Raw genomic sequence first — 18,492 nt, 5'->3', positions numbered from 1 at the left:
ATTATGTATTGTATAACGTATTGTATAATGTATTGTATAATGTATTGTAAAACGTATAATAACGTATTGTATAATGTATTGTATAACGTATTGTAAAACGTATTGTATAACTTATTGTAATGTATTGTATAACGTATTGTATAATGTATTTTATAACGTATTGTAATGTGTTGTATAATATATTGTATAAGGCATTGTAAAACGTATTATAATGTATTGTATAATGTATTGTAAAAGGTATTGTATAATGTATTGTAAAACGTACTGTATAATGTATTGTATAAGGCATTGTAAAACGTATTATAACGTATTGTATAATGTATTGTATAACGTATTGTAAAACGTACTGTATAATGTATTGTATAATGTATTGTAAAACGTATTATAACGTATTGTATAACGTATTGTATAATGTATAGTAAAACGTATTGTAACGTATTGTATAATGTATTGTATAACGTATTGTATAACGTATTGTAAAACGTATTGTATAACGTATTGTATAACGTATTGTTTAACGTATTGTTTAACGTATTGTATAACGTATTGTTTTACGTATTGTAAAGCGTATTGCATAATGTATTGTATAACATATAGTAATGTATTGTATAATGTATTGTATAATGTATTGTATAACGTATTGCATAAGTAACGGTAATAAAACCTTTTTGCTAAAAAAGGAAAAATGCCGGCTCGGATTGTTATTTCTTTCTTTTCAATTATATTTTTATGAATTACTAAAGTAAAGTGTAACGCCACGTAACGTTACAATAACGTAATAATTGACCTTAATGTTCCAAATCGTATGCAAAAAAATTAATTATTCTAAAAAAAAAGCACAAAAATACAAAACAATGAACAAACGACATAGTTTAAAAAATATAAATTTAAATTTGTGAATATGTTTCTATATTTGTATGTAAAGGATTCACTCCTAAAATAATTAACCGATCATTAAGAATTTTGGAATACAGCTGTTTTTTTTTGTTTGTTTTTTTGTTGTTTTTTTTTTGTTTTTTTACCCAGTGATCACCTCTTATTGTTTGTCCCGGAAGCCACTCAGGGATAAGGGTTATTGCAAGTACATTACGTTAGTGTGGAGATTTGATGAAGTGTTTACTTAAGGGGGCGGTTCATTAGGAATTTGTTAACATTGGACTTGAACACATCCAAGTTTTAGTCCGGTGGGAAGCAGGCAGACGGAACAGAGTTCCACAGGCGTGCAGTTCTAAGAAAGAAGCTTTGTTCATGGAATCCGCGTTTTGATTTAGGTACAGATATAGAGTGGGGGAAATTTTTCACAGTGGATTCAGCTAGACGGGTCTTTTTCGTGAAGGATTGGCGAGGGGGGGGGGCAGAGATTGGAGTTCAGATGAGCACCTGCCATGGAAATAACGATAAAATAAGGATAGACTCGCAACGTCTCTTCTGTGGGAGAGAGGTTGCAGGGTAGAGAAAAGGGCATCCCCGACTAAGCCACGACGTCTATTTTGTACTCTGTCAAGGCAGGATAGGCTGTTTTTAGCAGCTCCTGCCCAGATATGGCAACAGTATTCCATCCTTGAACGTACTTGGCTTTTATATAGATAGAGAATTGCATCAGTAGTGAGATATCTTCTGGAGCGGTAGAAGGATCCCACCATCTTTCCAGCGACCATGGCAACAGACGATGTACGTGTTCCATTTCAGATCAGGAGTAAAGGTCAAACCCAGAAGCTTGTCAAAACACGGGGCCTCACCCAGACGAGAGCCATCCATCACAATTGATTCCAGATGGGTATCAGAGCGTTGATGATGTAAGGATAGGAGTTTGGTTTTGTTATACGTAAGTATTTGAATATATTTATGGGATTTAAATTTAGACATTTCATAAAAGGGTTTAATATTACAAAATATACCGAATTCTTCACATTTTCCGTACAACGCCGTGACATGTGTCACACTAGTAATTGTAAGGATTTATTCACATTTCAGAAAGGATTGACCGTTAGGGGGATTAAATGGATAACAACATAGACTGACCACTCGATGTTCCCTGTTCAAGTTTGGTCAGGTCCGTAGTACGACTTTCAGTTGGTAAATGTTGTGTGGTCCATCTTGTGAGTAGCTAATTAAATCGATGAAATCAATACCTACAAAGCAAATCAAACTATTGCAATTCATGATTGATTTAGGTTTAAAAATTAATATCTTTTTTTTTTTAAATTTGAGCTTAAAATTCTTATTGTATGGCTGCTCTGTTTCGGGGTTCCACTTCCTTGGACAGGGTGGTTCTTTGGGCGATGATGATGATGATGATGATGATGATGATGATGATGATGATGATGATGATGATTTCTATATCGCCTGAAGGAACCTTGATTCCAGTAAAGCAACTGGCCCTTACGGTATTCCAGTTATAGTGCTGAAAAAGCTCCAACCAGAACTTGCCCCCATACTTACAAAACTGTTTAAACGTTGCCTTAAGGAGAAGTGCTTTCCAACACCCTGGAAAACCTCATCAGTTTGCCCTGTATTTAAGAAGGTGAAAAATCATCTCCCTCTCAGTACAGACCAATAACTCTCCTGTGTGTCATGAGTAAGTTGTTGGAATCCATATTAAATAAAGAAATAGTCAACCACCTCAACAGAAACAACCTTCTTAGTGACATGCAATATGGTTTCCGCTCTGCAAGATCTACAGCAGATGTGCTAACGGTTATATCTCATAGGATTAGTGAATCTCTTTACAAAGGCTTCTTTTCCAGGGCAATTGCTCTCGACATATCAAAGGCCTTCGATAATGTATGGCATAAGGGCCTACTTCACAAGATTTCCAGCTACGGTATCACTGGAAATGTTTACTCAATCATTAAATCATTTCTCTCCGATAGGTTCATAAGAGTAGTGGTTGATGGGCAAAAATCAGAGGCCCACAGTATTAATGCTGGAGTCCCTCAGTGGTCCATCCTGGGCCCAACTCTCTTCCTGATCTACATCAATGATCTCCAAAAACACATACTTAAATCATTCGTTGACATCTATGCTGATGACACGACCATCTATGGCAACACATCAAAGGTCGTAAATGATAAAGTTCTCTCCAATTCTCTCTCCTCTGATCTTGAGCGCATAGTACAGTGGGGGAAGAGGTGGCTGGTTACTTTTAATGTATTCAAAGCCAAGCTTCTATCTTTACATCATCAACGCTCTGATCCCCATCTGGCATCAATTGAAATGGATGGCTCTCGTCTTGGGGAGGCTCCATGTTTTGACAAGCTTCTGGGTTTAACCTTTACCCCTGATCTGAAATGGAACAAGTACATCAGGTCTGTTGCCAAGGATGCTGAGAAAATGGTGGGATCCTTCTACCCCTCTAGAAGATATCTCACTACTGATGCAATTCTCTATCTGTATAAAAGCCAAGTACGTCCAAGGATGGAGTACTGCTGCCACATCTGGACAGGAGCTTCTAAAAACAGCCTATCCTGTCTTGACAGAGTACAAAATAGACTTCATGGCTTGGTGGGGGATGCCCTTTTCTCTTCCCTGCAACCTCTCTCCCACAGAAGAGACGTTGCGAGCCTGTCTTTGTTTTATCGTTATTTCAATGGTAAGTGCTCGTCTGAGCTCCAATCTCTCGTCCTCCCTCGCCAATCTTTCACGAGAAACACCCGTCTGGCTGAAACTACTGTCAATAATTTTCCCCACTCTTTATCTGTGCCTAAATCCAAACGTAGATTCCATGAGCAGAGCTTCTTTCTCAGAAGTGCACGACTGTGGAACTCTGTTCCGTTTGCCTGTTTCCCACCTGACTACAACTTGGATGTCTTCAAGTCCAACATAAACAAATTCCTGACAAACCGCCCCCTTAAGTAAGACACTCTCTCAAATCTCCAATACTAATGATTACTACAATACTATCTCATTGATTACTGTACACGCAATAACCCTTATCCCTGAGTGGCCTCCAGGCCTTGATAACTGGCGACCCCATGTAAAAAAAAACAATTGCTGGTGATAGAAGAATGAAAGAGCTGGAGAAATCTTCTTGCTGCATGAAACACTCGAACCGTTATTAATTTAAATTAAGCAAATGAAACGTTTTCGAAGATTCTTTTTATTATAAAAATCTCTCTAGACAATGCATGAACCCACTATGTAAGGAGTGAACAAAGACGAATAATGATTATTGTAAAGGCAGGAAATGCCTATTGACCTTCGTCGTGAAAAACCAATGCTTGAAGTAGGAGAACAACAGTCAGCAAGAAGGGAACTGCATCTAATTTATGGTAAATGCATTCTGAGATGACCACAGTAAAACGGGATTTCCTAAATCCATACTGATTGTCAGAAAAAATTTTGCATTAACGAAGAAGTTGATTAGCGTTCAATTCATTAAAAATTTAAAGACTTTAGCGAAGATCTTTCGTCTCTCTCTTACTCAAATGATGAAACGAATAAAAGAAGAAAAATGAATAAAATACGAATAGAAAAAGAATAAAAGAACAAAAATTAATCAAAATGAATAAAAACGAAAAAAATAAATAAAAAACGAATAAAAAACGAATAGAACATTAAAATAAATAAATAAAAACGAAACAAAAAAATAAAAAACGAGTAAAAAAACGAATTAAAATCGAATAATGAATGATAAAAAACGAATAAAAATGAATAAAAAACGAAAAACGCGAATAAAAATGATAAAAAAATAAATAAAAACGAATAAAAACGAATAACAAATGAATAAAAACGAATAAAAATAAAAATAACGAATATACAAAGTGTAACGTAATCCCCCATTGAGGAGCGTTAGAATTACGCTAAAGTAGCTTTGTATTCCCGGGTGACGCCAGATAACCCAAGGATTTAAGATAGAGAAAATAAATATACATATTTTATTTCATGTCAAAATAGATATTGTTTGAAAACCAGAGAAATGTATTTTTACGGCTAAAAGTTGACGACAGGAAATTTCACTTAGAACCTTGTGTGGCCTTACATGAACCCAGGGTCGGGTGTCAGAATTGACATCTGTCCTTGAAATTGGTGAAAGAAATTCAGGTGTGGGAACGGTGCCCACCCAGGGACCTGGGGCTTAGGATTTCGTGGAGATTCCGTGGCGAAATCCTATTGGCTGGGGAGAATTTCCAACCCCATCCACTTACCTTACTATATATACGACTGTCGTGCGAAAATTAATGAGAAGAGAAAAGCGAGAAGAGTTGAGCCAGAGAGAGTTTCAGATCAGAGTAGAGAAGAGACGTGACCCGTCCCCACCTCATCCATCCGTCGGTCGCTGTCTGTGAAGAGAGTTGAGACTTTGAAAAGAACTTACAAAATCTGAATGAGAATTATAAAAACATTTGTACATAATTTTATGAGAATTAAGCTTTTGTAGATAGACTACAATCGTTGTCTTTCTTCCTGCCTGCCGCTTCGATATTCGCTTTCAGCATACCAGATTATGTAACAACCTCCGAGGAGTCTAGACGACACGTGCCGAGAATCCAATGAAATAAGAGTCCTAACCACCTCCTCGAGGGAGGCGTTACAAAGGAAAAAAACTAATAAAATGTGAATGAAATAATGAAAAAATATGCAATAATAAAAAATGAATGAAAATGATGAAAAATGAAAAATAACTTAAAAAATTAATAAAAAACAAATAGAAAACGAATACTAAAAGATGAAAAACAAATAAAAACGAATGAAAATGAAGAAAAATGGAAAAAAACGAATATAAAAATGAATAAAATACTAATAAAATGAATTAAAAACGAATATAAAAAGTAACAAAAAACTAATAAACAATGAATACAAACGAATAAAAACGAATAGAAAACGAATTAAAAAAGGAAAACTAATAAAAAAATGAATAAAAATGAATAACTAACGAATAAAAACGAATATAAAACGAATAAAATATAAATAAAAAACGAATGAACACGAATACAAAATGAATAAGAAGGATTAAAAAGCAAATACAAAACGAATATAAAATGAATAAATTAAATAAACTGAATAAAAAATGTATAAAAAAATAAAAAACGAATAAAAACAAATAAAAGCGAATAAAAACTAATAAAAACGAATATAAAATGAATAAATTAAATAAACTGAATGAAAAATGTATAAAAACATAAAAAACGAATAAAAATTAATATTAAAAGGAATAAAAAAAACTTCAAAACAATAAATACAAACGAGAAAAACAAGTAAAAACGAATAAACACGACTAAACCCTAATAACAACGAATAAAAAACTCATAAAAAATGAATTAAAAAACAAAAATGGAAAAAATAATAGAAAATGAATACAAAAAACGGACGAAAAACGAATACAAATTAATACAAAATGAATAATAAAACAAATACAAATTAATAAAAAAAAAACGAGTAAAAGATTTTACAAAATAAATGAAAACGAATAAAAATGAATGAAAACGAATAAATAATAAATAAAAAATAAAAAACGAATAAAAAATGAGTAAAAACGAATAAAAACAAATTAAAAACAGATTACAAAACGATTAAAAAACGAATAAAAACGAATAAAAATGATTACAAAATGAATGAATAAAACGAATGAAAAACAAATAAAAATAAATAAAAACTAATGCAAAAAAACGCATAAAAACAAATGAAAAACGGATAAAAACGAATAATACTGATAAAAATGAATTTTAAAAAAATGAATAAAAACGGATTAAAACGGAAAAAAACGAATGAAAAACAAAGAAAAATGAATAAAAACGAATAAAAAACGAAAGAAAACATACAAAAACCGAATGAAAACCAAATTAAAACGAATACTTTCTTAAGAACGAATAAAAAACGATTAAAAAACGAATACGTTTTATTTTATAATATTGTTGTTGTTTTGTAAATCATCCAAACAATATTTAATTTCTTATATTTTTGATGATATTATTATTATTATTATTATTATTATTATTATTATTATTATTATTATTATTATAATAATAATAATAATAATAATAATAATAATAATAATAATAATAATAATAATAATAATACGGTTTGTGTAATAAATGCTAATAATGGTTCTATATTTGTATTTCTTGTAACTAATGGTTAACTTTTTTTTCTATAAGGTCCGTACAGTAAATGGACATGGACCGCTGACGGTTGGCATACGTGGACCACGTACAAATAACACTGTCCTAGAGACATCTGTCATCTACAGCGAGGACTCTGTCTACGACGTCACATACCGTGTGTCCACTCCCGGTTGTTACACCATCGATGTGAAGTGGGCTGGCTCCCACATACACCAGAGCCCTTTCATATGTAAAGTGATGCCTTAAAAAGGTCATTCATATATATATATATATATATATATATATGATTAGTTTGTTTTTGTTGTTTTTTTTTTTTTTTGGAAAAAAAATCCAGCAGAATGCTCAATTAAAAGGAAAATCCGAAAATAAGAGCGTATATATATTTTGTATTTTGTGTACAGAAAGTTGTTAGATGAGACAAATCATTGGTACCGTCGGTTTTAAGCCCGATAATTAGGACCGTTTAAGATATCCATATCAAGCTCTCTTCAGCCAATACTCATTAGAGAAACCGACGGTACCAATGACTTGTCTCATCTAACAACTTTCTGTACACAATATATATATATATATATATATATATATATATATATATATATATATATATATATATATATATATATAGGGTGTTCCACAAGTCATGAACACATTTGGACATTAATAATCTCAAAAACTATTAAAGATGTAAAAACCATGCCGATATATATATATATATATATATATATATATATATAAATTCATTAAAGTTAAACTTGATAGATTTAGCTTTAAAATTATGTCACTTTCATTTAACATATGTAATAGATATAAAATCTTGAAATTTGTCCAAGACTACTGGAACACTAAATAACAAAGTTCTTTCTTTTTTTTTTTTTAATCCTTTCATTTAGCTTTTGATCTTTATAACAATGTTTTTTTATTGTCATTTTTGAAAGAATTAACATTTCAAACTTGCCTTGATATGGATTCCTAAAAAATTAGGAGGATTTGAACGACTTCAAATTTCAGAATTTTTTATAAATCTTACATTAATGACAATTTTACAAGTTATTAAATCGCCAAAAAACTATATAATAGGACTATGAAACAAGAAGAATTCAAAGATATCGAAATTCCATAGCATATTCCATACAGTTCTGGAAGGGCGAATCCATGATGAACTAAGTGGGCACATTTTCTCCTATCCTTCTCCCCACACACTAGTTTCCTACAATTTCTCCATAAACGCTTCATAGCAATAAAACAAAAGAATTGTTTGAACATAGAAGTTTAGAAAACTCTGAACTTTACTTTAGGGTGTGCCAAATATAAAATCTTAAGATCTCTAGTTCTTCAGATTTGACCAAGCTTTTACCACAACTTTAAGGGTAAAGGTAAGGGTTAGGGTTAGGGTTAGGGTTAGGGTTAAGGTTAGTCTAGGAAATTATTAATTTCTTCTTTTTTTTTTGTTTTTACTCGCGTTCACCCCTAACAAGGCATATCGCTATTCAGACATAAAGGGCTACTATTTAGGACCATACTTAGGAAAAATTAACAAAATGTTGGTTTATGTTACATTTAAACTTCTGCATGTCAGTACAGTCTGGAAAGGTAGCAGGAAAGGAATTACAAAGTTTAGCTTTCCGAGGGAAGAAACTATTAGAGTAGAAAGCTTTCTGCCATTTAGGGACCTCAACACTGAAGAGGTGAGATTTTGTTGCTAAGCGGGTTTATCGGTCTTTGATAAGAAAACATTAAATAATAAGTTGTGTTTAAAGGCCATGACTATGCAATGGTGTAAAAAACATTGTTGGATACGAAATGAGGTAAAATAAAAAAAAATAACGATATTGAAATATTTTTAAAAATATTACAAATTATTTATTTACTTAAGTAATATATGGAATCAGGAGGTTATCAGTGGGTTTATGTTCTTGTTATGTTCTTTGAATTTTTGAGGTAAACCTCATCTTCAGAAGAGAAATATGTACAACAACAATTTTATTCAATTAATATAAATGACGAAAGATATTGTAATTCAATTAACCGTCACAAAAATCAGATTTAAAAAAAGGAACACATCTGGCATGCAACAGTTATATATATATATATATATATATATATATATATATATATATATATATATATATATATATATATATATATATACACTAAAAAATAGATTCAAAAGTATTTATGGGATTCAAATTTCAAGATTTTGTAAGACGTCCCATCGATTTTATTACAAAACTGACTTTATAATAAAACATATACTCTCATTGATTTACCTTTCTAAAAATATATTTTCTGACAAGAAACTAATTGTTAAAAAAAGAGAAAATGTGGGAGGAGGTCCTGTAATTAGTGAGCAAAAATGAACGTAAAAAACGCGTGAGCAATTCCAAATAGATACAGCAGTTATTTATAAAATAATTTTGGTACTTGTGCAGTTTAGGGACCGTTCTATTTTTAGTTAGGATTTTCAAGTTAAATTCAATTTTACAGCATCTTTTGTTTAATAAATTGTTAGGCAATATTACAGAATCGTTAACAAACTCCCCCTTCCGATGTTAAGAATAACTTTCTAAATAATATTGTTATGTTTTCAACACGGTCCGTAAACTTCACAAATATTTTTTTTTTTTTTAATTCAACCAATATTTTTTTAATAAATTTTTAATCTTTATTAGTAAAATCTAAATCTAATCGACTGGATATATTTTATGTAAGAAATAAGGGAGATGAAACTTTATAGAGAGACAAATAATCAGTGCCCTCTACAACTCCTGTCAGACAGACACGTGGATTCGCTCTTTGGTTATAGAAATGTTTCTATGTTTGTATATATTATGATTATATTATATGATTATATAATGTGATTGTATCATGTGATTATATCATGTGATTATATCATGTGATTGTATCATGTGATTGTATCATGTGATTATATCATGTGATTGTATAATGTGATTTTATAATGTGATTTTATCATGTGATTATATAATGTGATTGTATCATGTGATTATATAATGTGATTGTATCATGTGATTATATAATGTGATTGTATCATGTGATTATATCATGTGATTGTATCATGTGATTATATAATGTGATTGTATCATGTGATTATATCATGTGATTGTATCATGTGATTATATCATGTGATTGTATCATGTGATTGTATCATGTGATTATATCATGTGATTGTATCATGTGATTGTATCATGTGATTATATCATGTGATTGTATCATGTGATTGTATCATGTGATTGTATCATGTGATTGTATCATGTGATTATATAATGTGATTGTATCATGTGATTGTATCATGTGATTGTATCATGTGATTGTATCATGTGATTGTATCATGTGATTATATCATGTGATTGTATCATGTGATTGTATCATGTGATTATATCATGTGATTGTATCATGTGATTGTATCATGTGATTATATAATGTGATTGTATCATGTGATTGTATCATGTGATTGTATCATGTGATTATATCATGTGATTGTATAATGTGATTATATAATGTGATTGTATCATGTGATTGTATCATGTGATTATATCATGTGATTGTATCATGTGATTATATCATGTGATTGTATCATGTGATTGTATCATGTGATTATATCATGTGATTGTATCATGTGATTATATAATGTGATTATATCATGTGATTGTATCATGTGATTGTATCATGTGATTGTATCATGTGATTATATCATGTGATTGTATCATGTGATTATATCATGTGATTGTATCATGTGATTGTATCATGTGATTATATAATGTGATTGTATCATGTGATTATATCATGTGATTGTATCATGTGATTGTATCATGTGATTATATCATGTGATTGTATCATGTGATTGTATCATGTGATTGTATCATGTGATTATATCATGTGATTGTATAATGTGATTATATAATGTGATTGTATCATGTGATTATATAATGTGATTGTATCATGTGATTGTATCGTGTGATTATATAATGTGATTGTATCATGTGATTGTATCATGTGATTGTATCATGTGATTATATCATGTGATTGTATCATGTGATTGTATCATGTGATTATATAATGTGATTGTATCATGTGATTGTATCATGTGATTGTATCATGTGATTGTATCATGTGATTATATAATGTGATTGTATCATGTGATTATATCATGTGATTGTATCATGTGATTGTATCATGTGATTATATAATGTGATTGTATCATGTGATTGTATCATGTGATTATATCATGTGATTGTATCATGTGATTATATAATGTGATTGTATCATGTGATTGTATCATGTGATTGTATCATGTGATTATATCATGTGATTGTATCATGTGATTGTATCATGTGATTATATAATGTGATTGTATCATGTGATTGTATCATGTGATTATATCATGTGATTGTATCATGTGATTATATAATGTGATTGTATCATGTGATTGTATCATGTGATTATATCATGTGATTGTATCATGTGATTATATAATGTGATTGTATCATGTGATTGTATCATGTGATTATATCATGTGATTGTATCATGTGATTATATAATGTGATTGTATCATGTGATTGTATCATGTGATTATATCATGTGATTGTATCATGTGATTGTATAAGTTTTGTTTTATCAGATGATGTTCTTTTAAACATCTCTTGTCAGTATTAATAGATTTTTTGAAGCTCACTGAAAAAATATTTTTCAAAATAATTTTTAAATATTTTTAAAAGTACATTTTAGATATTTTAAAAAGTATTTTTAAATATTTTAAAAGTGATTTTAAATTTGAATAAAAATCAATCACAAGAAACATCGATGACTGAAAAATGGCGGGAAAACTCATCACAAAACGAAAAAGTCCAAAAGATATTTTTTTTTTCAAATAGCAAAACTTTCTCCGTTTTGAAAATGCAAGAAATGTAATAAAATGCAAAATTGGCCAATAATTATGCCACACAGTTATTTAGTTTTTCGTTCATGTCATTCTTTTTTATTTAAAAAATGTGATGGCATCTGAAAGAAACGAGTTTAACACAACAATGATGATCACTAAAACACAAACAGTAACCTTTTTTTAATTGGTTTAAAAATAACATTTTTCCATTAAAATTTAAAAACATGTACATATTAAAGTTATATACATTTTCCCATTAAAATTTAAAAACATGTACATATTAAAGTTATATAAACTTTTCCATGAATTAAAAACACATGTATAAAATTATATCTAGGTAATTAAAAATAGAATTTTGCAAATTTTATCTGACTCTTTTACTCAAATGTGCATACAATGTTACTACAAAGATTTTAACAATGACAAGTTATCTTGGAAATTAAAAAGAATAGAATTGGTTTTATTTCCCTTTTTTGTACTTGAATTCGGCATAATATCCCAAAAAGAATAAACTTTCAAAATGGCATAAGATATATATTTTCTCGGCCTTTTCAACTCAGAGATATTTTATATTATTTTTTCCTTTTTTTAAATGAATAATCTAACCGATCAAAATGACAAACATTTTTGTTTTGTGATAGAAATTATTTGGAAAATACCAACGATTTTGAAATTATTTGGAAAATACCAACGACTTTGAAAAATCTATTGATGCTTATAAAACATTTTAATGAGTTTCGTAGAAACATTTGTTAAAACAAAAAACAAATGATCCGCGCGTACAAATGTTAAATATTTCTTCTTTTTATTGAATATCAATCTCAGGAGTCTCTCTCTCATAAACACTCGAATTTTCTTTTCATAGAGAGAGTGAGAAAATGAAATGATCTGAACATGACAAATGATTTGTAACAAAAAAAAACGATGACAGTTAGACTTCCGATTCTCTTGTCGTCTGTGATATTTTTCTTAAATCAGTTTCCCAATTAAAAAAAGAAAAGAAAAATACTCTTGCAAATTAATACACTTCTTTGTCTGAAGTACAAGACTAATTTTACAGTTAAATCAGTATGTGATTAGTGTAATCGATAGAATTGTCTATGTCGAGTTCAAATCAATTTGGATCTAATCTAATAATTTATGTACTTTCTCTAAGAATTCTATTAAGCTCTGCTTGCATTGCCCATCATAGACAGTGACATTGTCCAACTTGGTGTTTTCTGAGACTGTGCTTCCTACGTCTTCCACACACACACACACACACACACATATATATATATATATATATATATATATATATATATATATATATATATATATTCTTTCAGTTGAGTTTCTGAATTACATTGCAAGTATAAATGTCAATAAAGCACAGATGCAAGTATACAGTCCTGTTTTATTTCGACCCGGATTTTTACCCTCATCCCCAAAAATCAACAGAGATTCGACCATTGCTGTAATGACATGGTCCCTGTTGATCGTTGTGTAAGGCTGGTTCTGTGCAGTTCTAGGTGGTCGATCCTTCCAAGCTTTGCCTTCTCTCTTTGAGAAAAGGTTAGTTTATTGCTAATCTCTTGGGGCGCCCTGCCTGGAATACCGGTGGGGCTGCACAGACATCGTTTGCAGAGCCAGAGGGCTCTTTCCCTAGAACACTGACTTTTTCAATCTCACTTTCTGGCGTTAGAGTCATAGTTCTTGCGATGGGAACTAAATACCGAATATTGTTTTACTTCTATTTTAATTTTGAAACCTTTTGATCATTACAAATTGATCAACATGTTCACATGAATTTGAGCATTCAATAAACGAAACCATACACAATAGACAAATGAAAAACTTAGAAAGGATCGCTTGGAAATTTAGATCAGCTCACAAAATACAAAGTAGACAATCTATTAAATCTGTTGGTAATTCCTTAGTTAATTCATAGTTTGTTTTTTAACGATTTTTTTTTAATCTGTACTTCAGATAAAGAAGTTTCTTTATGAAATTGGAACTGAAAAGACTCAAGGAAATCGCGAACAAAGTACGTCTTGAAATAACAACGAAAATGAACTTTTACACTGTTTGAGCACTGTTCTTTGATTTATTTTAACTCCAAAGCAAGAATTAACAATATTTTTTTAACTACAATAAAAAATAAAACTTAACTATTTTCTGCGATTTCATTGCCAATAAATAAAAATGAAAGAACGGTTAAACGTTTAAAGACAATTTCAATTTCAAAAAGTTCATCAGGTAAATAGAAAGATTCTCCATCTGTCAGTTCAAGAATGTCCTACAGTTTTTTGTTTTATCACGGCTCATTGATATGCGGGGACACTTTGGTAATCGTCTCATCAGTAAACGGTGTGATCCTGAATGGGCTTCACTCTTACCCTAGATTTTTATCTGAAGTAGGTTATTATTAGATAAAAACAAACCACAAACGATTTCTGAATTGAGGTTCAGTCCAAACCAGGAAAGTGCGAAGAAAGGGGTATCTCACAGATAGTGATAATGTTTTAAATTTTTCGTATTCAGGTGTGCTTATCATGAATCAGTTATAAAACAATAACTGTTGGGCATTCATGACTGGAATTTGGTGAACAAATCAGATATAAAATGAAAGTAATTTTTACCAAATATTGCAGAAAATACTGTGAATTTTATTAACGACTAGCGAGGGGTACCCGGCGTTGCCCGGGTGTTTTTCGGTGTGTGTGGTCGGGCCGGGGATGGGGGTGTTAATGAAAACCTAAGAAAAACGAACGTTAAAAAACCCGGCTTAGCGGGAGGGGGGGGTACCCGGCGTTGCCCGAGTGTTTGGAGGGGGTGGGGGTGTTACTGAAAACCTAAGAATAAGCGAAGTAAAAAAGAAAACAGAAAGCGAGGGGGGGGTACCGGGGGGGGGTAATCAAAACATACATACATACATTTTCGCTTTTATATATATAGAAGATTACATGACGGCATTTTTTTTCGTTTTTTTTTTGTTTTTGTTTTGTTTTGTTTGTTTTTTCTTTGTGGGGAGGGGACATTATATGTAAGTATAAAACAGCCACAAGATGGTTCCTTTTTACTTGTAAGACAAAAATGTATCCCATAATGCAATTCAACAAGTGTGAACGAATCTATAAACTTCCAACAGGAAGTTTGCAATTAGTTACACACAAAGTAAATATGACTTTACTATAAAAGTTGAAAAGAAAAAAATACAAATAACAATTTCACTTTTGATTTAAAGATTTTTTTATAAATTAATTTGTTTCTTGCTTTAGAGTTGTCTTTTTTATTGGATCGAAAAGGCTTGTGCAGTTTATGAACCGTGTTGTTTTTAGATAGGATTTTGAAGTAAAATTCAATTTTTACAGTTTTTGTTTGCTCTCCTCTCTTTATGTAAGAATGGCTTTCTAACTAATAACATTATTATTTCAGCATGGTCCTTAAACTGCACAAGTACCGACTTAAAAAAACTGACATCAATCAAAACTGTGCAACCATATGTGGCCTAAATTTAAGAAATCATTTTGCAAAGTTTTGATGAATTAAGACACAAATCAAAATTTTTTGTCTTAAATATTTTTTGTTTGCTTTTTTGTGTGAAATTTGTCATTTTTTTTTATTTTGTCATTTTGTTTTCATTCTTAGAACAAATTTTGAATAATTATTCTTCAAAATAAACACAATCAGCCCAAATTTTGAACTATTATTCTAACAAAAAAGGTGTTTTTATATCAGAGATGACATTATGAATAAGGAACGGTTATTGACAGGCAAGAAAACATAAAAAAAATAAATAAATAAAAGATGATTAGACAGGAACGTATAGAAAAGGGATGATTAATTTCTTGTGAACTAAAAAGTTGAAAGATATTTAAAAAGAAAAAACTGCCTGAAATTTTGAATTTATCAGTGAGAAAGCTTCAGTAAAAGTGTGTGTGTGTGTGTGTGTGTGTGTGTGTGTGTGTGTGTGTGTGTGTGTGTGTGTGTGTGTGCGTGCGCAGAGACGGAGATTCTCTGAAGAATGTGGATCTTTTTCTGATGACGATCCAGGAGAAACACCTGCTGGGCATGACAAATATTTTATTGGATAACTAGATGTGGTGTCCTGATCTGTCAGGAAAGATCCATCAGAAATTCAAACCTGTAGAGAGTGTATATAGATAAAGGGTTAATATTAGCTGATGATATTTTTTTTAAGTGTATTTGTTGTTTTTATATTTATTTATCTATTTATTAAAATTTATTTTTTATTTTTTTTACGTTCACCCCTAACAAAGCACATCGCCACTCGGGCGTAAAGGAGCCACTATCTGGGACTCTGCTTAGGAAAAATTAACAAGATATTGGTTTATGTTACATTTAAACTTCTGCATATCAGTACAGTCTGGGAAGCAGGTAGCAGGAAGGGAATTCCAAAGTCTAGCTGTTCGTGGAGGAAGAAACTGATAGAGTAGAAAGCTTTCTGGCATTTAGGGACCTCAATAGTGAAGGGGTGAGATTTTGTTGCTAAGATTTTGTTGTTGAGGGATATGCATATCGAGGGGGCACAAGTGCAAAGAGTTCATCAGAGCACATCCCATTAAAATATTTGTAAAACAGGGACAGTGATGCGACATTGCAACGATGGGACAGGGGTTGGAGCTTAAATGGGATCTATTAGATTGAAAACTCTTTTTTGGACCCTATCCAAGAAGGAGAGACGTGGTAGATGCACCATCCCAGGTGTGGCAATAATACTCCATGCATTGTATGCGAATGGTGGCATTGTAAAGATACAGGATACTCTCAGGTGTGAGTAATTTTCTAGTTCGATAGAGAGAACCAAGGAAATTCCAACGGAATTATGCTTTGGCAAATTAGAATTTCAGTATTTGGGTTGATTCTGATGGACACAAAATTTGGAAGATGTTCATATTTTAAATGATTGCTAAAACTTAATAGCTACATACAAATAATGTGTGTGTGATAACTAAATTGATAAAATTTTATGGAAAAAATTAATGCTTATTATCAGAGATTTATCAAGAAAGAAATATTTATTTGCAAATGGATGACGTCACAAATGATGAAGAGCAGCCAAATACAGTGTGACATCAAAAAGAATGAAATGATGATTGCTAAATGATGTTGATAGGTATGAAAGAAGCTGCAATATCAAAATTAAGAAATCATTTATTTAATAATATACTAGCGGACCTGTGGAACTGCCACAACAAACTCTTTTAATATATTGATGTTGGCATTCTGTGGATCTTCAGCGTAAATGGAGACGCCTTGATATTATTGTAGCTCTTTTGTTAAAACTGCAAAATTTTAGTTGGCTTTCAAATCAATGCATATGTATCATAGCATTTCGTTATATTGTTACATTTTTAACGCCATTTTAAATTAAAGATAGAAACTATTCCTTCAAGGGTCCCTCATCAAATTAATGTGCCACTTATTGGCTAGGTAACTGACCTTTAATCAATTATTCATGGCTGATTAAGATGCCAAAATGACAACACTATTTGGATTATTTGGAAAGGGGCATATATGCCGATTCAATGAAAGAATTGAGAGGGCAATTATTAAAATTGTGGAAATATGAATAAACATCGGGCAAGAAAGAAGGGGGAGGCATAAATAAATCTCACACAGAACTCATTTTTAATAAATGCGCATTAAATAATAAATATTGTGCTAGTCGGGTTAAAAAAAGAAGATTAAATGAGGTGAAGTTGATATAATTTATGATTTTTTTTTGTTTTATTTGTTTATTTTTATTCACTCCAAAACAAGGCATAAGGTGCTGCTGCGATTATGGACAAGATTTATTTAAAAAGGAGGGGTGGCATAGGTGAAGAATTAAGCAACAAAATGTTTGTGCACTTACATTGAAATTTGTGCATGATGGTATGGTGGAAAAAACTAGGAGTAGGGAGGGAATTCCAAGGAAAAATCCTTCTGGGAAAGAAGCTATAATTATAGTTCTCTATTGAGTGGAGAGCTCTAAAAAGGGGAAATAATCTCTGGGAGGGTTATGATATTACTTTGTCCAGTTTATTTATGGTGCAAGGAGAAAATTGGGAATTTCGAAATTTCAAAAATTAAATTCACAGAAAAATAATATTTTACGATTTTTTATTATTAGAACGCTTTGGGGAGGGGGGGGGTCTATATTTGGATAAAACAATAAAAAAAATGCAATTTGTTAATTGTTATCAAACAAATTTGCTTAAACCAAACTAGCAATTTTTGGCTATTACTTTCTTTTGCTGTCTTTTTAGAGTTAACAGTTTGTTTGTTTTTTAAATTAAAATAATTTACAAACTGAATAATTTTATTCTCCTAAAAATCAGGTATTCACTAAAAGTGCAGAATAAATAGACAAAATAAATCAGCAGAAAGAATTATAAATTTGAGCTAAAATCCCAAAAAGACAACTATTTCTGAATTTTTATCATTTAAACCTGTGCTGGGTGGGGGACATATGTGCGAATTCAATAAAAAAAATTGAGAAGATCATCTTTAGATTTGGGGAAATGTGAATATCCAACTGATATA

The sequence above is a fragment of the Euprymna scolopes genome, chromosome 2 (genome assembly GCF_053919585.1).
Source record: "Euprymna scolopes isolate OS-2025 chromosome 2, ASM5391958v1, whole genome shotgun sequence".
NCBI lineage: Eukaryota > Metazoa > Mollusca > Cephalopoda > Sepiida > Sepiolidae > Euprymna > Euprymna scolopes.
Note: the sequence above shows the minus strand (reverse complement) of the source record.